Raw genomic sequence first — 25,616 nt, 5'->3', positions numbered from 1 at the left:
GTCCCCTCATGCTCATGCTGCTATAATTGTCATGCATCTGTAGGCCACCTAGTTCATTTCAGGAAAGTCACAAAAATGTTTTTAATAATAACTTGATCCCTTATCTGAGGATTATAAAGAAAGAGTTGTAGAAGCTATGAAATGTCCACAGAAAAATATAAGAATAGCCACATGTACATCAATTATTTGATCTTATCCATTGTCATTCTGGATAGTCAGTGATGTGACAATGTGACCTCAAAAGCTTATTTCATATTCTTACTGAGGCAGAGTAGTAGGCTTGTTTTGTTTTGTTTTTTGCTTTCTATGACAAATGTATTTATTTTATAGTTTTTTTTTAAAAAGTAAAGAAGATGAATTATGTATGGCCTTAATGCTCATTTAACACATTGTCTAAAAAAAAAGGCTGGCTCTTTTTATTACATCAGATAAGAGTATGTCCCCATTATACTTAACTGTACTGATTTAGAATTTATGGTACTTTAGGTAGAATCTGAATTGTAGTTTTATCCTTTCAGAACTCTTGAAGAAGTAGTAGGTTTGTATTATTTTAGTACATATTAAACAGTTATTTTAAGCACAAAACATATTTTGATTTTTTTTGCTTTCAAAAATTCAGTCAACATAAATTAAGAACTTTTAAATGAAGTCGACTTTATCAAATCATTTCATAATAACTGATATGAGGTAACATGTCCATTTAGAAGTCCTGGCAGAAAGCCTTTACTAACAAAACTTTGCTAATATATTTGATTGAACCATGTGATAGTACTGTTTTTGTAGGCTCAAGATAGTCAAAAATACTAGCTTTTTGCCTAATATATTGGCAAAACTATCTATTATTTGTACTGGATGCTAAAAAACATATATGTGTTTACTGTGTATTACTGTAATAAGGACATATGCTGTTTCGATCTTCCGGTATATTCTTTATGTAATTTAAAAGACTTTAATATGTGAATGTACTATTGACATCTTAAAAAATAACAAGGGATTAAATGTTTGGAGTCGGTGGTCTTTGTTTTGTTTATTAACAGTAACTCCTGCATGTTTATTCATAGGCTATGAAATGTATAAAATTATATATCTCTGGACCAAAAAGTGATCTACCAAAAATTATTTTGACTGTATTGTGAATTACCACAACACAGCTAAACAGCTATTGCCAACAGTTCAAAGACCTCAAAATCTAAGATTAACCACTTAACTGGTCACTAATCTCCAATAGCAAGGACAGCATTTCACATTTTATGTAGGAAAACTTATTTAGAGGTCAGACTACTGAGTACCTCAGGAGCCTGCAGCTGTGCAAAATTTGTATATTCTTTTCAAAAGGACAACCCTCATGCTAACTGCTAACCTGGAGCAATTGCACCTGATGCACAGGTACTATCCATTCCCCTGGCTAAAGGAAAGAGCACATTATTTCTGTTAATAGTGGTGACTTACAGGCCTGTTAACGACACAAAAGAAGAAGGTTATTTAGAGGAGTGGAAGCTACATCAAACGATTCTGCATTCTGGGAAAGAAAGCATTCATAAACCCTTAAGTAATGTTTAGGAGAATCACTAGGGGGAATCATAACAAAGTTACTGAGGAGCAGATCCCAGGTCTAAGGACAAATGCTTTAGTAGCATCCCCTTTGTATAACAAATATACAGTAGCTTGATGGGTGCTCCTCGCCATTGCACATGCATCTGCCATCAAACTACAATGAAACGTACTTGTTCTTCAGACACATGTCAGACTGTGACTGCTTGATGCTATCCAATTTTGATGAAACGAAGAAATAGCATTTACATCGGCTACCTCATGTATTATTGTACATTCACTCCTTTATACCAGTCTTCAACACAGGAGATACACCCAAGATGGGATAGGTAGAAAATATTAGAATTTCTACTTTTTCCTATCTGTTTATATTTCTGTGCATGATTTATAATGTAAAAGTAATTAGCAGAGTTATGCATGCATAAAAATTTCTCAAGTTTAACATACTTAAAATTGAGATGAGGGCTCAACTCTAGGTATCACATTCTTACCAAAAGAGCTTGAAATCATCTGCTGTAGTACTCTAAAATCTAACCATGGTTTAAACTAGGTAGTTGGGTACTTGATATCTGCCCATCACATTATTCTGTTAATGGAGTTTGCTTTTGGATAATATCATTTACTGTTATGAAGGAAACTATATATAAGCATAGCATCCCACTTCCTAGTGTGCTAATTTTGTCTCAATTTTGTTTCAGAGTTTACCCTCCCATGATAGATGGGGAATTGGTAGGGCTGTCCTTCAAGTTTTCTTGCCCTCTCCTGGCTAAAGAGCGGGCATATGACCAGTGTTAACCAGAGTCTCTCTCCCTTGTGACTGTAAATCTTGAACAGAAAAATAACAAACCCCAAAGAGAGCTGCAGCTGATCCATCCAGATAGCAACCTGTTGAAGAGCTTACCCAGTAGTTCTTTTCTTCAATGGATTTGCTCTATACACATGATAAACTCATTTTATCAATATTTGATAATAAAATTATTTCTATCTGACATAAGACAGAAAATCAGAACTTAAATGGATGCCAATAATTGAGAAATATGTATCACTTCTTTCCACTTGGGCTTTCCACTTGGGAGGGTGGTTATTTCTCTAAATGAGAAGTGTTGAATTTTCTTAGAGGATGAAAATTTCTCAGAAGTACAGAAATCCATATATTCACCCCATCACTTCTTTGTCAACTGATTAAGAAGACAAATAAAATAATCAATGGGAGTAGGTACAGGGCTCTTTCAAATGACATAAGTATGCATCATCATTTGGTTAATAACAAAACAAGCTGATGTTTATCACATTATTGCTACTTGCCAAACACAAGTTGAAGTTTTATATGTGTATTAATTCAATTGCTTCTTGTAATAAGCCTGCAAATTAGTTATAATAATAACCTTATTTATCACATAATGAAACTGAGGCAACTAGTTATGATACAGTATTTATAAAATGTCATACAGCTAGGAGAATAGTAGAGCGCCTATATAGACCTAGACACTGTATATCCAGGATCTGTCCTCTTTTTCCTTCACATTGTCTCTCATGTACTATTGAAGGTTAAACCTTTTGGATTTTGCTTATTGATACAAACAATTCCACTAACTTTGGGTGTGATTTCCTTGTTCTTCATCCATCCCTTTCTGGCAACACATCTCAAGCAAAGCAAGATTTACATATGTGTAAGAAAGGAGTAATTCAGTAAGCCCGGGTTGTCCAAAACCTGCTCAAAAGAAAGGTTTGGCCCTTGCCCTGTTCCTGGGAGATAACCTTTAGAGCTTGGAATGTCCTATGTAATAACAGTGTCTTTGTTTATCTGAGGCCTTGGGCCATGCCAGGATATTCTATACTAACAATGTGATTTATCATGGGAACCATGGGCTACAAGATATCAATTTGAAGTCTGGTGGGGCTGGGAGTTAACAAAAGTCAGCCAGGTGGGTGGTCAGTTGTGTCTACTGAACAATGCCCAGTAAAGAACTTGGACACCAAGGTTTTCAGCTGACAGGCTGACAGTATTGGCTTCCCTTGTTGCCAATACTTTAGGCGTGTTGTCACACCCTGTTACTGAAGGATTAAGCGCTGACCGCAAACTCCACAGAAAGATGGTGACAGGAAGCCTCACCTTTTCTCTCCTGGACTCTGCCTTATGTGCCTTTTACCTTTGCTGATCTCAATCTGACCCCTGCACTGAAATAAACCATATCCATGAGTTTAATGGCTTTTCTGAGTTTGGTGAGTCCTTCTCCTAAATCACTGAAACTGAAGGTGGTCTTGGGGACTGCCAAATACGACATGACATATTTTTTTTTTGCTTTTAAAAATGACATTCAAAGATGGAAAGAAAAACAAGTACTTTTAAAGGGGATTACGAGGTACCGATAAAAACTTAAAAATGTAGAATTCTCCGAATCCTCTAGATGAGTAAATTAAACGTTGTTTAAGATAATATTTATCTTTCTTATTCTGGTAGTATAAACTAGACAGTCATGTTGTTCTTTTGGCTGAAAAATGTAGAAAAAAACTGAAAAAAAAGCACGATGAAAATCACCCATAATACAGCAAGCACGGAAAAGCACTATTAAAATATGGTATGTGTGCTCCTTTCTTCACCTCTCACTTTATGTACTTTATTTTAGTCTTTAATTAGTACTCATTTTCTACTGGGGATGTCACCTATTCTATCTGGTCATGTGTAATAAAGGAATGTCAAAGAATGTTAGGAGAGGTGTGGTGATGTGTTCTAGGCTGGAGAACCCCAAGGAGACAAAAAAAAAATCACTGTTGCTCTTTTTCTCCTGGGACAACTCCACCAGGCAAACACACCAGAGTTTCAAGGTCTTTAAATATTCAAAAAATAGCTCCATTGGAGAAGGCAGCCTGTCGAGGTTGTAATCTACCAACCTTAAGGTTTGGGAGGGGCTGAGATGAAGGAGAGACTGCCCAGGGCAGTAGGTCAGTCAGTTAGGTTTTACTGCAGCAGGAGCCTACCTTGTGCTAATGACCTTGTGAGAAGCAGGTGATCATTATCATCAGGAAAAATCAGACCTTAAAATCACTCCTGCAATCAGATGCTCTGGCCAAACTCCACCTCAGGCTTCAGACACTGTCCCCTTCTGGACACACACACATGCACACATACACGCATACACGAACACACCAGTTCAAGGCAACATTCCGATTTGCAGAGGTTTCTCACAGATAGGTTTGGTTTGGTTTAGTACTTCAAATCAATGTGTTCTATTTCTATATTTTCTCTAACGATGATTATGAGGAAGGTAGTCAGGATTTAAAACTAACATCGGTTCTCAACATTCTCAGAAACCAGAAACAATATATAATTTGTAAACATATTTTAATGTACATATATATTTATGACTAGAACTGTGATAATTTTAGACTTTGCTTTTCCTCCAATTAACAATATGTGAGGGCTTCCCTGGTGGCGCAGTGGTTGAGAATCTGCCTGCTAATGCAGGGGACACGGGTTCGAGCCCTGGTCTGGGAAGATCCCACATGCCGCGGAGCAGCTGGGCCCGTGAGCCACAAATACTGAGCCTGCGCGTCTGGAGCCTGTGCTCCACAACAAGAGAGGCCACGATAGTGAGAGGCCCGCGCACCGCGATGAAGAGTGGCCCCCGCTTGCCGCAACTAGAGAGAGCCCTAGCACAGAAACGAAGACCCAACATAGCAATCTATCAATCAATCAATCAATCAATTAAAAAATCTTAAAAAAAAATGCATATAAGAATTAAAAAGAAAAAAATAATTAAAAAAGAAAAACCAATATGTGAAAATTTCTCTATATCTTTAAATATTCTTTTTTTTACTCATTGAAAACAATGTTTATTTATTTATTTTTGTTATCAATTAATTTTTCTCCATCTAGTTTTATTGAGATATAATTCACATACAAGTTTTAAGTTTAAGGTATACAGCATAATTATTTCACTTACATACATCATGGAATTATTGCCAAAGTAAGTTTAGTGAACATCCCATCATCTAAAGTAAAAAAAAAAAAAAAAAGAAAAAAAGAAAAAATGTTTCCTTGTAATGAGAACTCTTAGGATTTACTGTCTTAACACCTTTCACATATAACATACAACAGTGTTAATTATATTACTGGTGTTGTATATTACATCCCTAGTACTTACTTATATTTTTAAAAAAATTTTTTAACTTTTTTATACAGCAGGTTCTTATTAGTCATCAATTTTATGCACATCAGTGTATACATGTATATGTCAATCCCAGTTGCCCAATTCATCAAACCACCACTCCCACCCCCCTGCCGCTTTCCCTGCTTGGTGTCCATATGTTTGTTCTCTACATCTGTGTCTCAATTTCTGCCCTGCAAACCAGTTCATCTGTACCATTTTTCTAAGTTCCACATATATGCGTTAATATACAATATTTGTTTTTCTCTTTCTGACTTACTTCATTCTGTATGACAGTCTCTAGATCCATCCACGTCTCTACAAATGACCCAATTTCGTTCCTTTTTATGGCTAAGTAATATTCCATTGTATATATGTACCACATCTTCTTTATCCATTCTTCTGTCAATGGGCATTTAGGTTGCTTCCATGACCTGGCTATTGTAAATAGTGCTGCAATGAACATTGGGGTGCATGTGTCTTTTTGAATTATGGTTTTCTCTGGGTATATGCCCAGTAGTGAGATTGCTGGATCATATGGTAATTCTATTTTTAGTTTTTTGAGGAAGCTCCATACTGTTCTCCATAGTGGCTGTATCAATTTACATTCCCACCAACAGCACAAGAGGGTTCCCTTTTCTCCACACCCTCTCCAGCATTTGTTGTTTGTAGATTTTCTGATGATGCCCATTCTCACTGGTGTGAGGTGATACCTCATTGTAGTTTTGATTTGCATTTCTCTAATAATTAGTGATATTGAGCAGCTTTTCATGTGCTTCTTGGCCATCTGTATTTCTTCTTTGGAGAAATGTCTATTTAGGTCTTCTGCCCATTTTTGGATTGGGTTGTTTGTTTTTTTAATATTGAGCTGCATGAGCTGTTTATATATTTTGGAGATTAATCCTTTGTCCGTTGATTCATTTGCAAATATTTTCTCCCATTCTGAGGGTTGTCTTTTCGTCTTGTTTATGGTTTCCTTTGCTGTGCCAAAGCTTTGAAGTTTCATTAGGTCCCATTTGTTTATTTTTCTTTTTATTTCCATTACTCTAGGAGGTGGATCAAAAAAGATCTTGCTGTGATTTATGTCAAAGAGTGTTCTTCCTATGTTTTCCTCTAAGAGTTTTATAGTGTGTGGTCTTACATTTAGGTCTCAAATCCATTCTGAGTTTATTTTTGTGTATGGTGTTAGGGAGTGTTCTAATTTCATTCTTTTACATGTAGCTGTCCAGTTTTCCCAGCACCACTTATTGAGGAGACTGTCTTTTCTCCATTGTATATCCTTGCCTCCTTTGTCATAGATTAGTTGACGATAGGTGTGTGGGTCTATCTCTGGGCTTTCTAACTTGTTCCATTGAACTATGTTTCTGTTTTTCTGCCAGAACCACATTGTCTTGATTACTGTAGCTTTATAGTATAGTCTGAAGTCAGGGAGTCTGATTCCTCCAGCTCTGTTTTTTTCCCTCAAGACTGCTTTGGCTATCCGGGGTCTTTTGTGTCTCCATACACATTTTAAGATTTTTTGTTCTAGTTCCGTAAAAAATGCCATTGGTAATTTGATAGGGATTGCATTGAATCTGTAGATTGCTTTGGGTAGTATAGTCATTTTCACAATATTGATTATTCCAATCCAAGAACATGGTATATCTCGCCATCTGTTGGTATCATCTTTAATTTCTTTCATCAGTGTCTTACAGTTTTCTGCATACAGGTCTTTCGTCTCCCTAGGTAAGTTTATTCCTATGTATTTTATTCTTTTTGTCTCAATGGTAAATGGGAGTGTTTCCTTAATTTCTCTTTCAGATTTTTCATCATTAGTGTACAGGAATGCAAGAGATTTCTGTGCATTAATTTTGTATCCTGCAACTTGACCAAATTCATTGATTAGCTCTAGTAGTTTTCTGGTGGCATCTTTAGGATTCTCTATGTATAGTATCATGTCATCTGCAAACAGTGACGGTTTTACTTTTTCTTTTCTGATTTGGATTCCTTTTTCTTCTCTGATTGCTGTGGCTAGGACTTCCAAAACTATGCTGAATAATAGTGAAGAGAGTGGACATCGTTGTCTTTTTCCTGAACTTAGAGGAAATGCTTTCAGTTTTTCACCGTTGAGAATGATGTTTGCTGTGGGTTTGTAGTACATGGCCTTTATTATGTTGAGGTAGGTTCCCTCTATGCCCACTTTCTGGAGAGTTTTTATCATAAATGGGTGTTGATTTTTGTCAAAAGCTTTTTCTGCATCTATTGAGATGATCATATGGTTTTTATTCTTCAATTTGTTAATATGGTGTATCACATTGATTGATTTGCATATACTGAAGAATCCTTGCATCCCAGAGATAAATCCCACTTGGTCATGATGTATGATCCTTTTACCGTGTTGTTGGATTCTGTTTGCTAGTATTTTGTTGAGGATTTTTGCATGTATATTCAGCAGTGATATTGGTCTGTAATGTTTTTTTTTTTTAGTATCTTTGTCTGGTTTTGGTATCAGGGTAATGGTGGCCTCATAGAATGAGTTTGGTAGTGTTCCTTCCTCTGCAAGTTTTTGGAAGAGTTTGAGAAGGATGGGTGTTAGCTCTTCTCTCAATGTTTGATAGAATTCCCCTGTGAAGCCATCTGGTTCTGGACTTTTGTTTCTTGGAAGATGTTTAATCACAGTTTCAATTTCATTGCTTGTGACTGGTCTATTCATATTTTCTATTTCTTCCTGGTTCAGTCTTGGAAGGTTATACCTTTCTAAGAATTTGTCCATTTCTTCCAGGTTGTCCATTTCATTGGCATAGAGTTGCTTGTAGAAGTCTCTTAGGATGCTTTGTATTTCTGTGGTGTCTGTTGTAACTTCTCCTTTTTCATTTCTAATTTTATTGATTTGAGTCCTCTCCCTCTTTTCCTTGATGAGTCTGGCTAATGGTTTATCAATTTTGTTTATCTTCTCAAAGAACCAGCTTTTAGTTTTATTGATCTTTGCTATTGTTTTCTTTGTTTCTATTTCATTTATTTCTGCTCTGATCGTTATGATTTCTTTCCTTCTGCTAACTTTTGGTTTTGTTTGTTCTTCTTTCTCTAGTTCCTTTAGGTGTAAGGTTAGACTGTTTATTTGAGATTTTTATTGTTTCTTGAGGTAGGCTTGTATAGCTATAAACTTCCCTCTTAGAACTGCTTTTGCTGCATCCCATAGGTTTTGGATCATCGTGTTTTCACTGTCATTTGTCTCTAGGTATTTTTTGATTTCCTCTTTGATTGCTTCAGTGATATCTTGGTTATTTAGTAACGTATTGTTTAGCCTCCATGTGTTTGTGTTTTTTATGTATTTTTCCCTGTAATTCATTTCTAATCTCATAGCATTGTGGTCAGAAAAGATGCTTGATATGATTTCAATTTTCTTAAATTTACTGAGGCTTGATTTGTGACCCAAGATGTGATCTGTGCACACTTAAAAAGAAAGTGTAATCTGCTGTTTTTGGATGGAATGTCCTATAAATATCAATTAAATCTATCTGGTCTCTTGTGTCATTTAAAGCTTCTGTTTCCTTATTTATTTTCATTTTGGATTATCTGTCCATTGGTGTAAGTGAGGTGTTAAAGTCCCCCACTATTATTGTGCTACTGTCAATTTCCTCTTTTATAGATGTTAGCAGTTGCCTTATGTATTGAGGTGCTCCTATGTTGGGTGCATATATATTTATAATTGTTATATCTTCTTCTTGGATTGATCCCCTGATCATTATGTAGTGTCCTTCCTTGTCTCTTGTAACATTCTTTATTTTAAAGTCTATTTTATCTGATATGAGTATTGCTACTCCAGCTTTCTTTTGATTTCCATTTGCATGGAATATCTTTTTCCATCCCCTCACTTTCAGTCTGAATGTGTCCCTAGGTCTGAAGTGGGTCTCTTGTAGACAGAATATATATGGGTCTTGTTTTTGTATCCGTTCAGCAAGCCTGTGTCTTTTGGTTGGAGCATTTAATCCATTTTCTTTTAGGGTAATTATCTATATGTGTGTTCCTATTGCCATTTTCTTAATTGTTTTGGGTTTGTTGTTGTAGGTCCTTTTCTTCTCTGTGTTTCCCACTTAGAGAAGTTCCTTTAGCATTTGTTGTAGAGTTGTCTTGGTGGTGCTGAATTCTCTTAGCTTTTGCTTGTCTGTAAAGCTTTTGATTTCTCCATAGAATCTGAATGAGATCCTTGCTGGTTAGGGTAATCTTGGTTGTAGGTTCTTCCTGTTCATCACTTTAAGTATATCATGCCACTCCCTTCTGGCTTGTAGAGTTTCTGCTGAGAAATCAGCTGCTAACCTTATGGGAGTTCCCTTTTAGGTTATTTGTCATTTTTCCCTTGCTGTTTTTAATAATTTATCTTTGTGTTTAATTTTTGCCAATTTGATTACTATGTGTCTCGGCATGTTTCTCCTTGGGTTTATCCTGTATGGGACTCTCTGCGCTTCCTGGACTTGGGTGGCTATTTCCTTTCCCATGTTAGGGAAGTTTTAGACTATAATCTCTTCAAATATTTTCTCTGGTCTTTTCTCTCTCTCTTCTCCTTCTGGGAGAATGTTGTTGCATTTAATGTTTTCCCTGAGGTCTCTTAGGCTGTCTTCAGTTGTCTCCATTCTTTTTTCTTTATTCCGTTCCACAGCAGTGAATTCCACCATTCTGTCTTCCACATCACTTATCCATTCTTCTACCTCAGTTATTCTGCTATTGATTCCTTCTAGTGTAGTTTTCATTTCAGTTATTGTATTGTTCATCTCTGTTTGTTTGTTCTTTAATTCCTCTAGGTCTTTGTTAAACACTTCTTGCATCTTCTCGATCTACGCCTCCATTCTTTTTCCGAGGTCCTGAATCATCTTCACTATCATTATTCTGAATTCTTTTTCTGGAAGGTTGCCTATCTCAACTTTATTTAGTTGTTTTTCTGGGGTTTTATCTTGTTCCTTCATCTGGTACATAGCCCTCTGCCTTTTCATCTTGTCTATCTTTCTGTGAATGGGGTTTTTGTTCCACAGGCTGCAGGATAGTAGTTCTTCTTGCTTCTGCTGTCTTCCCTCTGGTGGATCAGGCTATCTAGGAGGCTTATGTAAGTTTCCTGATGGGAGGGACTGGTGGTGGGTAGAGCTGACTGTTGCTCTGGTGGGCGGAGCTCAGTAAAACTTTAATCTGCTTGACTACTGATGGGTGGGGCTGGGTTCCCTCCCTGTTGGTTGTTTGGCCTGAGGTAACCCAACACTGGAGCCTACCTGGGCTCTTTGGTGGGGCTAATGGCGGAGTCTGGGAGGGCTCACACCAAGGAGTACTTCCCAGAACTTCTGCTGCCAGTGTCCTTGTCCCCACGGTGAGCCACAGCTATTCCCCGCCTCTGCAGGAGACCCTCCAACACTAGCAGGTAGGTCTGGTTCAGTCTCCCCTGGGGTCACTGCTCCTTCCCCTGGGTCCTGATGTGCACACTACTTTGTGTGTGCCCTCCAAGAGTGGAGTCTCTGTTTCCCCCAGTCCTGTTGAAGTCCTGCAATCAAATCCCGCTAGCCTTCAAAGTCTGATTCTCTAGGAATTCCTCCTCCCATTGCCGGAGCCCCAGGTTGGGAAGCCTGACGTGGCGCTGAGAATCCTCACTCCAGTGGGTGGACTTCTGTGGTATAAGTGTTCTCCAGTCTGTGAGTCACCCAACCAGCAGTTATGGGATTTGATTTTACTGTTATTGCACCCCTCCTACCGTCTCATTGTGGCTTCTCCTTTGTCTTTGGATGTGGGGTATCTTTCTTGGTGAGATCCAGCGTCTTCCTGTCGATGATTGTCCAGCAGCTAGTTGTGATTCTGGTGTTCTTGCAAGAGGGAGTGAGAGCATGTCCTTCTACTCTGCCATCTTGGTTCCAATCCCCTCTTTAAACATTCTTAATCAAAAATTTCTCATTGACTCCATAGTACTATATGGTATGACTAGAATGAACAATTCCCTGTTTTTGGACATTTTTATATTCCCTCTTTTTAATAGTTACAAAAATGCTCCAATGAGCATTTTTATAATTAAGTATTGATGCCATTGTTTGCTTAAATATTTGGAGTAAATTCCTATAATTAGAATTATGATTCAGTGAATATGAATAGTTTGTTCTTTCATCAAATACTTTAAGAAATTCTTAGTAGCTTCAAAATAGCACATTCCACATGTGATTTAACTTCTATAAAAAACACTTTCAGAATAGCATTTTACAAAATCCTTTTGAGTGCATTCATATAACCTAATATAAACAAACTTACATTTAGTAAATTTCTAGAAGTTACATGGTATAAAACCATTTTAAGGTATTTGATATATTTTTTCTACTTACCCACCAGAGATGTTGAATTTGCAATCTCACCAACAAAAATTCAATTCATTCTTAAAGTCTAATTGACATAACTCAGAGAATTTACACACTGAAGTTGATAATGATAATAATAATACTTAGTGTGTATTGAGCACTTACTTTTTGATGTCCTGTCACGTTTGATCCCCACAACAATCCTAAGAGATAAGTGCTGTATGATTCCCATTTTAGAGATAAGAAAACTGGTTTAGGGGTATTATTTAAGTCTCTCAAATTCCTAGAGCTAGAAAGTGGAATAAATATAATACGATTGCATTTTGACTTTCAGTTTCTTCTGGAGCCTTCTGAACCACTAACAAGACAATATGAGCATATTTAACAACCTAACATTAACATTGTAGAAAAATAACTTCAAGTCTAAAATTATCTTTGAAATTGTGTGTGTGTGTGTATACATCAAATCTTCCTTGGAATTCATTAAACTAATAAGAAAAGGAGATAAAATCTATTTTAGAGGTAATATTTATATAGGAAGTTACTACAAATAAATAAGATTATAAAATAATTACAAAATATACCTTCCTATCCAAAAATAAATATAGATTTGATATTTTTTATAACTCCTAATACTATGTGTCTTAGCCTAGCAATTTTTATTAGTCCTGTATTTTTAAAAATTTACACCTTTCATATTTCCCATTTCATTTTTTACAAGAATCTATGTTTTGATGTTAATGTAATATATTTTCTATCATAAATTATTTTTGTCTTTTGATTGATAAAAGCAGGCTGAGAAATAAAGCAAGGAGACCAAATGTAAAGTGCTTTCATGTGAAGTATTGCTAGTGGGTTCTAGCATGATGAAGTATATTTATACACAGATATATGCCATTACAAAAACTACAATAAAAAATTGCCCAAAATATCAGATAATAACATTTATTTTATTCTTGTAATGTCACACCATCTTCCTGCTAATACAGAAGAATCTATATATACTTTCTTGAAGTAATACACTTTGAGTTTTACTGTGGAAAGAATGGAAAACTAGACAACTAATTCTAGGCTTATTTCTGCTACTTATTACCTGTGTCATACTAGGCAAACAAATTAGCCTCTTTGGTCCTTGTTCCCCCATACATAAAGCAAAGTGATGGTTACATTACATTATCTAATTCTACATGATCTTTCTAGGTTCAAAATATTATGAATATATTACTCAGCTAGTGATTTGTTTCTTTTAATTTTCACTTGATTTTTCTCACTGAGAGTCATGACAAGCTGTGACAAGCATTAGCCACTTTCACTATAATTTAAACACAAGAATGTGGGGGAATTAACAACCTTTGGAGTTTATGGACTGGAAACCATTACAGAGAATGTTTTGAATCCTCTGCAACCTGCAATTTTACTCAATAGTATATGTCTTCATTGTATCACCTCTTTGTGCCTCCCCAAATGAGCTAATTTAAGACATATTTAAAGATTTAAGCATAATTACCACAGGTTAAAAGGTGGAAGAGAGGTCATATTTTTGTTTTGGAATGTAATCATATAAATATCTATTTTAGAAAATTAGTTTTAGAGGTTACCCAGCATTATAATCCTATTCATCCTGAATGTATTAAAATAATCTCTTAGTACATATATACACTACCAAATGTAAAATAGATAGCTAGTGGGAAGCAGCCGCATAGCACAGGGAGATCAGCTCAGTGCTTTGCGACCACCTAGAGGAGTGGGATAGGGTAGGTGGGAGGGAGATGCAAGAGGGAGGAGATATGGGGGTATATGTATATGTATAGCTGATTCACTTTGTTATAAAGCAGAAAGTAGCACACCATTGTAAAGCAATTATACTCCAATAAAGATGTTTAAAAAAAAAAAAGTAGATCCCCCCCCAAAAAAAATAAAAATAATAATAATAATCTTTCTCTTAGCGCCCCTCCATGTTTTGATTTTAGGCCAGATTTTTTTTATTATGATGATAGCTATTTATTAAATGCATATATGAACCAGCCACTGGCCTAAATTCTCTCCATGAAATATTTCATTGCTTTTGTATCAACCCTAAGAGGCATACAATTTTTTCATTCCTATTTCACAGAAAAGATAGCAGAGATTTAGAGATTAGAAAGTCAAAATGACTTGCCCGAAGTCACAAAACTAGTAAAGCATAGGTATCCAAACCCAAGTTAATTGGATCTAAAGCCCATGCTCTGAAACACTACATTTTATTTCTTTTTTAAAGAAGAAAAGAAAACAGGTACCTTAAGAGGCAAAAGCTGACTAATCAGTCTTCTCCAGCTTTTAATCCATGCCATGGTGTCTAGATTCACAGTCATGACCCCCTTAGAAAATAAAAAATAATGTTAAGAACAAAGCAATACTAAGGGTGAGATTTGTCTGAACATAAGCATTAGACTTGAATTACATTCAAGTTATCCTAAATGAAATTCCTGGCAAATGTGTCAGAATTGGGATTCACTGTAACTTCAGAAATGTAATAAAGTATATATAACTATTTACATAATACTTTAATGTTTCATCAGCAAAACTTATGAACATTCACATTAAGTGTGATAAACAAAGATTCTAAATAGCTTGTGTCGGTTCAGGTCTGGATTTATAATAAAGTAAATTATGAAAGAGCTTTCTTTTAGAGCTCTATGCAATTTAAAATTATGGATAAGAAATCATGAACCTATACTTATTTTCTTTCTTTAAATTAAAAAAAAACAAGCAATATGATCTTGAATTACTAACACTTATTTTATTTTCATTTAATTTTTTATTTAGTTTTACTTTATTTTGTATGCAGCAACATGTAGGCTCTCCTCTTGACTACATTCCATGTAAGGAGAAAAAAGAGAAGTAAAAGTCAAAAATTTCACTGAAAAAATTATACCAATAAATATCTTACTTTATATAATTTGGGGTTTGTCTAAAAATTCTGACCTTATATTATTCTAAGTTGTGTCAATCCTTCCACTAATTTAGAGATTCTTCCCTTATTATGGATTCCCAAAGGCCTTATGCGAATTTAAATTCAGGATTTGTATTTTCTTATAAAGCCTCCTAAAAAAATCAAAAATGTCTTAAGAAAAGGAAGTATGTTCATTCTTTTATCATGAAAGTCCCCTAAGAATTTTGGGTATTTTGGGATCCCAGTGCAAAATAACTTATCAGGAATTTAAAAGTCTTTAACCTTATGATTGCTTCAGATAATACTAAACTATATATGCAATCACCTTTGTTTTGATGAACTACTTTACAATGTTAGCCAAAAAATCAATTTTTTAAACTTATATTGCTCCATTAATTTGAGTAGCTTAGAATAACTAAAAAGTGAAATCAAATTTGAAGATGTACATTGTCTTCTCCTGAAATTACCTGAATTGTATCTTATTTCTTTGAACTGTGGCCAGAGAATCAGATCACTTTTTTAAAATTCCTTTCTAAATATGAACAAAAATTTGAAATTAAATTTTGCCATAAAATCATGGGCTACCACTCATTTACTTGTAGGAAAAAGTTAAGGACATATTGCTTAGCTGAAATAAGGGGGATTTTATGAAAATCCCCAAGTTTCTGGTTAATCATCAAACTCTCCCAACATAAATCATATCCACATGCTGACAAATAATACAAAGACAAATTCTGCTCCAAGAAGGAAACAGAACAAGAGAAAGAGGAAATATACCATTTCAGTGAGCTAAACCACATAATGCTGGTATTTTATGTCAATGGATCATGCCAGCTCCTTATTATGACATATCATACCTCAACATTATAAGATGGAAGGAGAGAATAATAGTAGCAAAGCCATATCATGCCATTTTGAGCTATTGAATAGTTTAGGATCTCATTTTTGACATCTTATAGCTAAAGACATATCCTTACTCCCCCTCTCCCAAATTTCATTTATTTAAACAGGTTTGTAATCCAAAATAGCCACTAAAATCTCAAAAAGGCACTAACATTTCTAAAAGCATCAAAGCCTTAAGGTGAAACCTAAGAAATCATTTTCTTTAATATACAAGTTAGGTAATTAAACTAGTCTTGTTTAAGACTGGCAAAGGGGTAAAAAATACCTCTCAAAGATCCAACTATTTTATGGAACTAAAAGACATCATATATTGAAGAGATGCCCCATAAATATACTTAAGGTATCTAAGAGCTACCCATAATATATGAAATATTTAAATATGCAAATAAGAAAAAATTACTTAAGTGCATAAAAACAGGTTTTGTGGGTTGTTTATTTGAAAAAGACTCTATGGAAATAGTAATAGCCACCTTAAATATTTACCATAGACAAAAGAAACAACTGTGGTTTCTCTAAAGAATAAATCTGTATTCCGCAAGGATCTGTTTAAGTATTTTTAAATGGCTTACTGTCAGAGCTCAGTTTAACTAATACGAAAGATATATTTATATATCACCTAAATGTCTTTTAAAAATCTGCAGGATGGTTTTCATAATTGGCATTAAATTTCTTGTAAATAAGAAAGCAATGGTATGAAAATTACAGAAAGAGTCATCAAGTTACATGATCATAAATAATGCTGTTTCACTTAAGAAATAAGCTTCCCATAGCATTGATCCTATCTCAGCACAAATAACTCATCACAAAATGCTACACACTTGCCAGGCCTGTTTTCATAGCCTTTGGAAATAGAGTGCTTAATAACTAGACTCATTAATGCTAGTGGTAAATCAGTGAGATTAAATATTTCTATAAATCATTTCATTAATAAAACAGAGGGCGCATTAAAAAACTACTGAACTATTAAGATGCAATATTTCAGAATCAGCATTTTATAAACATTTCAATTAGCATAGGTTGACAACATGCACAAAAGGTACAGCAAGCTAATGCCACCAGATAGAAAAGTGTGCACTAGCCAAGTAACTCATGAAGAATGGAATTTTCTTTAGAATATTGTAATGTAGAACAGCAATGTATATAAATATAATGGATAAGTAATCACTTAAAATATAATGAATTAAAGATATATATACACATAAAAATCTATCTATCTATCTATCTAAATGTATTCTGTATTCTGTCTCATGTAGCTTTCAATAACCCTCTGAAGGATGGTATGCTATGATATTCACTAGCACACTCTATCATTTTACTATTAGCCTTAGATGGATCATGGACAATATGAATGATATTTGAACAGTTGAACAGTTGAGACTAAAGGAGTGAATACTTAAACACAAAAAGAATAATGATAGCTTATGATAGCCCTCAGTAAGAATGTTCAACATATAAAAGAGCTGAAAAATGAGAACAGAGACTATGAATTTCAAATAGTGCCACAAAGGCACAACGCGGGAATGACCACAGACTAAATGTACATAAAAGTAGAAAGTGTTTAGGTTTTCTAATACATGAAAACCTTACTTTTTATTTAGCTTTATTTCCTTTTAAACTGACAGCCAAATTATATATATATATATATATATACACACACACACACACTCACACACATATATTTACATCTATATATCTATATCTATATACATGTATTTTTTAAGCCTCCAACTGCACATTTTGGTGAACAGGGGAAACTACTCAGTTGTAAGAGTTAATTTTACCCTCAAGCCACAATCTCTGCTTCAGTCCAGAATGCTTCTAATTTGCCAGGAAGTGCATATTAGCTTAGGAGAGGTGGGGAGCCAAAGTGTAAGAAAAACAGCAGAACTCCTGGCAAAGGATTGAGGCAAAAAGGAGCCCAGGATTCAGAGAAGCTGGGTAAATATCTAAATTCAAATCCCTTGTTTACCATAATGTTTTCTGTGTTGGGGAAACAAGTCCATGCAGCTACGTTCTGTGTATCAAAGAGAGGAATTCAGGTGACTTTCTGCCAGACTAGTTTGTACTAGCATTTGAGGACTGAGCTTTTTGAAGCTTTCTCATTAGAAAGTGTATGGTGAGCCACATGTTAACCAATGCAGCACCGGTTTGAATTAGATAAAGCAAAACTGAGAAGTAAAAAAAAAAATTTCAAAACAGTCTTTTTAACAATATATATCTCAGATTAAAGACTGCAACAAATCCTTTGACTCTATTCCTACAAAGTGATAGGGGTCTATTTTTCCTCCTCCCCTTAAATCTGTGCTGGATTCAGACTACTTTGACCAATGAAATGTGGCAGAAGGGGCATAATGCCATATCCTGTTTTATTGACCAATGAAATGTGGCAGAAGGGACATAATGCCATATCCTGTTTTAGGAATTCAAAGGTATTGGCAGATTTCACCTTGGTATCTGGGGGCCTTGAGCCACACTCTAAGAAATACAAATATCCTGAAATCTCAGGCGTTGTTTGATAAGCCTAAACTATAGGAGGAGCCTTACAGGATAATTTATCTTGTAGAAAATGAGAGAAAAAAACAAAGACCATGGGGAAGCCATACTTGCAAGTCGATTCCCTAGGACCAGACACCCCAACTGACGTACAACCATCAGAGATTAAGCACCCAGCTAAATCCTTCCCAAATTTCTGACCCATAAAGTCATTAGCAAAATGAAATAGTTGTTTTAATTCATGTGGTTTCAGGGTAGTTTGTTACATGGCAATAGACAGCTAAAATATGATGTTATCATGAGAATTCTCAGATTTCCAAAATCTGAACTTACAGAGAAAACTAACGTGTCAAAGTGTTTTCTTTTCCTCCTGACTGATGTATTCTTTTGTTGTTTTTAGGAAAAATCACTATCTGTAGCAAGGCATCCAAAGTCATCCAAATACTTTGGCTTCCAATAAATAAACCATGCAATATTGGCATTTATGCTAGTAAAATATTTCTGGGTGATGAATTTTACCAGCTAGGAAAATAACTTTGTATATACCTGTTCAGCCTTTAAAAAAAATAAGCCTAAAAATTTTTGTCTGTATCTCAGGAAAGACTTTTAATAAAATATAGTTCTTCTTTAGCTCAGTTTTTTCTCAATCTTTTACAATGAATCACATTTTTTAATGGAATGGGCTATGTTTAATTGTAACACATATTTTCTGAAGGATTATGTTATATTTCAATATAAGTGTGTGTTTCTTTAAGGATGCTGTGAGCACAGTTTCATTAATTTGGAATATTTGTGCTCAATGAAATATTTATTTCAAAGGATTGCCCAATGATTAATTCTCAGTTTCCCACCACACTGACTAATTGTGCATATACTGTATTTATAAATGGATTTAAACATTAGGGGAAAGAAATAAACTGTGGAATAGATCAAGAAGTGTTTTTGTGTTAAGGATTTGCTATCTGAAAATATTCTAGAGCTTTTTCAATTATTGAATGAAAAGAAGATAAAATGTTTTAGTTGGGTAGGGGGACATTTGTAACATAGTTAAGTAAAATTCAGATGCCAGACGCCATAGGAAGATAAAATCTGTACATTTAATCTTATTTTCAAATCTGCATGCCTAAATTAATCCATTCGATAACCACTACTGAGGTTTGCCTAAAGTGCTGCAGCATTTTTTCAACTATTCTTCATTATTCAGGTTTAATTTTATAAGTTTATGATATATACAGTCGTAAAGATAACTAGTAAACATTATTTAAATATTTAATGCAAAAATATGGGTGAACAAAGCTACATTTTTATCAAAACTTAATAATCTGGATTATTTCATTAAAAAGTAAACATACTGATCAATGTAAAGGTGTCATTATTTTAATTATATTTTGTTGGTTAAGATACAAAGTTTTGAAGCCAAGCTTCCTGGGTTCAAAGACTAATTCCACTGCTTCTTAGCTATAAGATTTTGAGGAAGTTACTTTCCTCAAGTGTGCAATAATTTTAATATTACTTCTTCATAGAGTTACTGTGGGGATTAAACAAGTACTTTCAAAGCACTTAAAACAGTTCCTGGGAAATAATAAGACTTCTGTAAATATTACATCATCATCATCTTCATCATTACTATTATGATTATGTAAATTATAGCCAGGGTCACCCTTACCCATGGGCAGAGTTGCCACTTGTCTCAGAAGCCTACTTGAAGTAGTCCCAGAAACTCCTCTGTCTTAATTTACATTCTTGCATGACATTCCTTCAGTAATAGCAATAACAAGATTTTTGAAGGTATATTTTCTGATATCTCAGAATTTTAGCTATAGCCCCCAAAGCTGAAAACAACAGGTTCCAATTATATCCTCACAGTTAAAAGATGAAGGGAAGAAAAACATTGCTGCAGGGTTTGGCAAGAGGTGATTCAGCTCACTGTAATGACATCAACAGACCCACCCTATGGTCTGTATCAGCAGATACTTGGAAAACATGAAAAAATGTTAGGACATTCATAGACAGTAAGTTCTGACTGAGGGTTCTCCCTTCCTCCTTTTGAGATCTATGGAAAATACTGACCTGATGGGAAGAAGCATCTACAGGGGGTAGAGTTAAGCACATCATGGGGGAAAAACTTGAGGGAAGGGGAAATCCATGGGAAGCACTTGTAGAAGTTGGGCCTACCTGGTAGGAAAGGAGGCTGGCATCATTGATCTTGTTTTATAGTTAAACTTTGCTGTTATAACCCGTGTTCATATCTGAGCAGGGGCAAGTGACTAAAAGAAAAGTAAACGAGTTTTTAGACTGAAAGAACAATCTGTAGTGGGACAGCCTGTCCTCTCCTTTGGCTCAGCAAGGCTGTCTTATTTCCTGTGGGCCTAGTGGATACTGTAGATCAGCGGTTCCCAACCTTTTCAGCACCAGGGACTGGTTTCATGGAAGACAAGTTTTCGATGGACTGGGTGGGGGGAGATGGTTTCGGGATGATTCAAGCACATTACATTTATTGTGCACTTTATTTCTATTATTATTACATTGTAATATATTATGAAATAATTATACAACTCAATATAATGCAGAATCAGTGGGAGCCCTGAGCTTGTTTTCCTGTAACTAGATGGTCCTGTCTGGGGGTGATGGGGGACAGTGACACCCGAAGTGTGTTGCTTATGTCCAGTCTACTCCGTAACCTTGTTTTGGTTGCTGTCACTGCAGAAAACCCTGCTTCACAAAGATAGGATGTTGGAAATGGAAGCAGGCTTTTCAATGTTTTTGTGGCAATCTCAGGATATTTCTCCTTGACTTTAATCCAGAACGTATGGAGATTTGAAGTTGTCTCAAACATACTTTTAAGGCCCTGTCATTTGTGATCTCAAGCAGTTGATCCTCTTCTAGCACGGACAAAGTCAAATCACCTGGCTTATTCACAAATGGGTCGCGGATCCATTCCTTCCCAGTTCGGGGGTCTTTTGTGGTTGGGAAGTAATGCTCAAATTCTTTTGAAAGCTGAGACAGGTGATCATGCCCTAGCTGGGAGAAAGAAGGCCCTGGCTCAGTCTCTTTCAAAATCTCTGCTAATGTTTGAAACATGTCAAAAATCCCAATGTGCACTCGTTGCCCCCATAATTCCAGTTTGGCTTTGAATGCAGCCACTTTATCTGCCGACTTGAACACAGTTGTCGTTCTCCCCTGAAGTGACAGATTGAGTTCGTTGAGCAGGTTGAATATGTCACACAAGTAAGCAAGTTTTATGACCCATTGTGTGTCACCGAAATGTGCTGCCAGTGGTGACTGTTTTTCTAAAAGAGATCTCTGGAGCAGCTCTCGTAACTCAAAAACTCTGGCCAGTGATCTACCTTTAGAAAGCCATCTCACTTCTGGGTGTAAGAGAAGACGTGTGTGCTCTGCGTCCATCTCCTCACAGAACTGCATAAGCAGACGTGAATTAAGGGCATGTACTTTAATGTGGTTGACAATTTTAATCACATCCTGCAAAACGTTGTTAAGTTCAGGTGACATTTTTTGGCTAGCCAGCATTTCTCTATGGATGACACTGTGTAGACTCACATTCAGAAACGACCTCTTTGACCCGAGTAGTGAAACCAGAAAGCCGTCCAGTCATGGCAGCCGCTCCGTCTGCACACATACCAACACAAAATGGCAAATTCTGTTTTCCTGATATGTAATCATTCAAAGACTTGAATAGTTCTGCAGCTGTGGTGTTGGTTGGCAACAAAAGTGCACATAACATATCCCCATGCACATCCTCCTGAAAAATATATCGCACAAAAACAAGCATTGTTGCCTTGTCAACATCCGTGGACTCGTCAACCTGGATTGTGTACCACAGTGACTCATTAATCCTCTCAAACAATTGTGCCTCAATATCCTCTGCTATTTCATCAATTCGTCTAGTTAGGGTGCTAGCTGAAAGAGGAACATGTGCCACCTTCTGAACTGTAGCCTCTCCTAAAAGTTCATGACAAATGTCCTTAGCCGCAGACAGGATCAACTCTTCATCAACAGTAAAGGGCTTCCTAGCTTTAGCAATGCGGTTAGCCACTAAGAATGATGCTCTCAGTGCAGACACATTTGATGAAGTCGTGTCCTTCAATTATTGCTTCTGTTCTTCATCTTTACATTTTTTTCCTTTAAAAAACTCCAAAGGCTTGTCTTTTAATGAGGGTGCTTGGTCTTCATGTGGCAAAGCAGTTTTAAAGGTTCCATGGCTTTGTTGGATAGTTGGTCGCCACATATTATACAAAGCGGGCTTGGAGAATGTGAATCACCTGTTGCAATGAACCCGTAATTTAAGTAGGACTCTTGGTATTTTCTTCTAAATGCAGCTTTCTGTTTGTTGGCAGTCTTAGAGTCTTCTGCTGTCTCATCATTGGGTCTTTCCCCCTTTTCAAAGAAGCTCTCCAGCGACGTTTGTTTTTTACTCATTTTGGCTACAGTTAGCTTGTGGGCTTGCCAAAACTGTGACTGAGACAAGTGCACAGTGCAGGAAAGAGTCGCAGATGGAAGTGGTAAATAAAATAATGGGCAGGCCACACATGGACTAAAATAGCCGGATGCAGCTGTATAACTGAAGTACATCAACTCACTTGCCACTATAAAGCCTGCCACCAGATGCAGCTTAATTGTCACTTGCCACTCACTGATAGGGTTTTGATATGAGTCTGCAAGCAATTGATTTATTATGGTCTCTGTGCAGTCAGACCTCTCTGCTAATGATAATCTGTATCTGCAGCCACTCCCCAGCGCTAGCATCACCACCTCAGCTCCACCTCAGATCATCAGGCATTAGATTCTCCTAAGGAGCGTGCAACCTAGATCCCTCACATGCACAGTTCACGGTAAGGTTTGCGCTCATATAAGAATCTAATGCCGCTGCTGATCTGACAGGAGGCGGAGCTCAGGCAGTAATGCGAGCGATGGGGAGCGGCTGTAAATACAGATGAAGCTTTGCTCACTCTCCCGCTGCTCACCTCCTGCTGTGTGGCCCGGTACTGGTCCGGTGGCCCAGGGGTTGGGGACCCCTGCTGTAGATGACCACTAAGGATGGCTTGCCAGTAGCCTGACAACATGGCTACTGAGCTGGCAAGAAGACCCCAGGTGAAGAGGATTTGGGACACCAGCAGAATATGACTGAAGACTTCTAAACTACTCAAAAGTGTGGCACACAATAAAGGTTACTTTTGGATGTCTGAAACTCAAGAAATTTCCTTGACGGAGGGCACAGAAGCAATTAAATAAGGGGTTCATGTTTATTATTTTCTCCTCTATTAAGTTCAGACTGTGAAATAGTTAAATTTTACTTTTTATAAATTGACTGTATATGAAGCACTTTTACAAAGAGTCTCAGAAAATCCTCCAAACAATCTAGAGAATTTATACTCTAATTTGCAGAACAAAAAGGAGGGGCTCTATATTGCTTTGAGTAATGAAGGTAATCTAATGTTACAAATGCATCTTTTCTTTAAGCCACGTTCAGTCACTGATACTTACTAGTTTAGCTAATAGTGTAGGCCATGAGGGACTCAGACTTAAGTCAAATAAGTATTGACAAGAACTGCAAAATTGTCACAGGTACAGAGAACCATTTCCTGAAGGATGTGAAACCAAGAGACAAAAGAAGAGCAATGGTCTCCTGAAACATTTATGTAAAGGTGCACTAAATAAGCATGTGATTGTGCAACAAAGATAAAATTAATTTTCCTCCATTTGAATTTGCCCGGTCCCAGGGTAGTCCTTACCTGTTCCAATACATGAGATACCTTATTTTTCAATCTCAACTGTCCCACTGCTGAAATTAAGGATGCTAAAAATAATAGCAGTAATTAATGGAGAATTCAAGGAATCATCTATGTCACAAGTAGACCTCTGGTCCACAGTTCTTATTTAACAGTGTAGGAGTGACTGTATAGTGCTATTTTACTATAATTACAAAAAAATACATGATAAAGAAATTACATGGTATTCTTTGAGTTCTCTTTGAAAGATGGGCAACTAAATACTCCAAGTTTTTAGTTGTTATTTGAGCAACATAAACTAGCTTTGTAACATAATCTAATATTTTGATTCTGTCTACTATCCTTTTGCATATTAATTTTTAAAGGAAAAAAATAGAATGTTACAAATGTAGCAGGGAAAAATGCAACATCAAATAGCAAACTGACATTAGAATTGATTATTATTTGCTACAAAAGGCCAATCTAAAGCAGAAAAAAAATCACAAAAAAAACAAAATACTTTTCTTTAACCTATGTTACATCACGTATCATTTATGGGAGAAAGCAATAAAAGAGAAAATTGCCATAAGATATAGTAAAAATTCTTAAGGATTAGAGAGGGACTAGTGGGAAGTCTTTCAAATTCAGGATCTAGAAAAAGTTAAGTAGCAAAACTAATATAAAATCTAGTTGGTGAAATCATAGGGGTGGGACTTGCCAATATGGAGGCAAAAAATTATTCCTTTGAATTTAAATGTATAAATTCATGTGAACAGATGAAAGCAAGTATTTTCCAGTAAGGCTGCTTTCTCAGGGGAATTATATAAAAGGAAGGTTTGGGCTTCTGGCATCCAAATGACAAATGAAATTGAGAAGATGGCAGTTTCAACTTATAAAATATGTCATTAAACATTCAATATAAAACCATCAAAATGCGTGATGTTATTTAAGAGGAAGAGACTAGTCAATTGCAAGTGAGTGCTGCTATCTCATTCCAAATGCCACATCAGCTGCCACCTGGGTTTCATTCCTTCCCAGATCTGGGTAGTTGTGTATGATACAGTTTTTATCTGCAGATCCAGATCTGCTGACCCACATTTTCTATTCTATCCTTGGGCTCACTGTCTTCAGCCTTCCTTTCTAGTGATTCAATATCCATTAAAATTATCTTTCCAATGCCAACAATATATACCTGCCAACACAGAGAATGCAGGTGAACAACTCTGAATGGTTAAATATTCATTAACTGAAATGTTCAGGAAATGGGGTACCATGATTTGTTGAATGGCATTGTTAGAATGCTATGGAAAATACTTAAATAGTACTTATCATGTATCAGACATAACTGCAAGGGCTTTACTTTTATTAACTCATTTGATCCTACCAACTACCCTATGAGTTGAGGACAATTATCTATCTCCTGCAGATGAAGAAACTAAGACACAGAGAGGTTAATGACCTATCCAAGGTCATGTCCGGTAGAAGGAAGAGGCAGGGGCTTCCCTGGTGGCGCAGTGGTTGAGAATCTGCCTGCCAATGCAGGGGACACGGGTTCGAGCCCTGG

The 25,616-nt window shown here is 36.1% G+C and overlaps 1 long non-coding RNA gene and 1 pseudogene across 2 annotated transcripts in view; one reads left to right on the top strand and one right to left on the bottom strand.

Moving 5' to 3' along the window:
- Positions 1-25,616, bottom strand: part of LOC309622467 (acyl-protein thioesterase 1 pseudogene) — a 711,313-nt pseudogene that overhangs the window by 6,569 nt on the left and 679,128 nt on the right. Inside the window, exon 7 of the transcript XR_014249931.1 lies at positions 14,275-14,355. The product of XR_014249931.1 is annotated as an acyl-protein thioesterase 1 pseudogene (transcript). The remainder of the gene's footprint in view (positions 1-14,274; positions 14,356-25,616) is intronic.
- LOC309622546 overlaps positions 10,422-25,616 on the top strand; it is a 52,116-nt gene continuing 36,921 nt past the window's right edge. The window contains exon 1 of the long non-coding RNA XR_014240960.1: positions 10,422-25,543. This is a non-coding gene — a long non-coding RNA (uncharacterized lncRNA). The remainder of the gene's footprint in view (positions 25,544-25,616) is intronic.

This window comes from Balaenoptera borealis (genome assembly GCF_965194805.1).
Source record: "Balaenoptera borealis genome assembly, chromosome: 2".
Lineage (NCBI taxonomy): Eukaryota > Metazoa > Chordata > Mammalia > Artiodactyla > Balaenopteridae > Balaenoptera > Balaenoptera borealis.
The sequence above is the reverse complement of the archived record's forward strand: the minus strand, read 5'-3'. Positions and strand labels throughout refer to the sequence as shown.